Genomic DNA, 774 nt, shown 5'->3' on the forward strand with positions numbered 1-774 from the left:
GGCGGGTGGGCTGGGCGGGCGGGAGGTGCCCAGACACCCTGGCAGGCAGGGCTCCTGCCCACGTCCTCCGGGGACGTGTCCCTACTGTGTGCTCAGCCTGACCCCTGGGGCGCCACCGGCCTGAGCTCCGGGCAGAGAGGGGCAGGGCGCCCAGGGCCCTGCCGTGCGCGATTCCAGGCCGCCCCAGGAGTGACAGGTGCTGCCTCCGAGGGTCAGGTGGGGGGAGGACCCTCCGGGGACCCAGGGCAACCGGTGACCACCCACACATCGTGCCCCCACGGGGACTGTCTGAGGCTTCCGGCCCCGTCGGGCCCCCACGGGCAGGAGGCAGCGTGTGCAGCCCCGGGACAGGGAGGGCAGCCCGGCCTCCTGCACCAGCCGCCTCCTGCTGGCAGGGAAAGAGGCAGTGGGGCGGCCAGGTGGAAGTGCAGCCCCCCCCAGCCCTGGGCCCCGCCCCTGAGCAGCCGGGCCGCCCCTGCGGCGTCCTCCCTGGCCAGGCCGGGTAGGAGGGCACCTGCCGCCTCAGGCCCTCCCCTCGCGCCCCCGGCGGGACACCACGTTTGACAACATCCCGTGGGTGTTTGCCCCAAGCTGGTGCCTTGACCTCCCCAACCCCTCCGGCTGTGTCCCCAGGAGCGACCCTGTCGCTCGCGTAGACAGAGACGTGTGCTTTCCCAGGGAGGCTGCCGGGCCGGCCCCTGCCGCCGCGGAGCGACGTCTGGGTCTTGGCGTGGGGGCGGAGGCACGAAACAGGCCCGGGCAGCCAGGGGCAGG

General features: G+C 74.5%; 1 protein-coding gene across 1 annotated transcript in view; it reads left to right on the top strand.

Moving 5' to 3' along the window:
- The window catches only part of ANO1 (anoctamin 1, calcium activated chloride channel), a gene marked incomplete at its 3' end in the record, with an annotated part of 38,202 nt that overhangs the window by 685 nt on the left and 36,743 nt on the right, over positions 1–774 (top strand). The window lies entirely within an intron of this gene.

Source organism: Condylura cristata, unplaced genomic scaffold, assembly GCF_000260355.1.
Source record: "Condylura cristata isolate star-nosed mole 26May11 unplaced genomic scaffold, ConCri1.0 scaffold00054, whole genome shotgun sequence".
Taxonomy (NCBI): domain Eukaryota; kingdom Metazoa; phylum Chordata; class Mammalia; order Eulipotyphla; family Talpidae; genus Condylura; species Condylura cristata.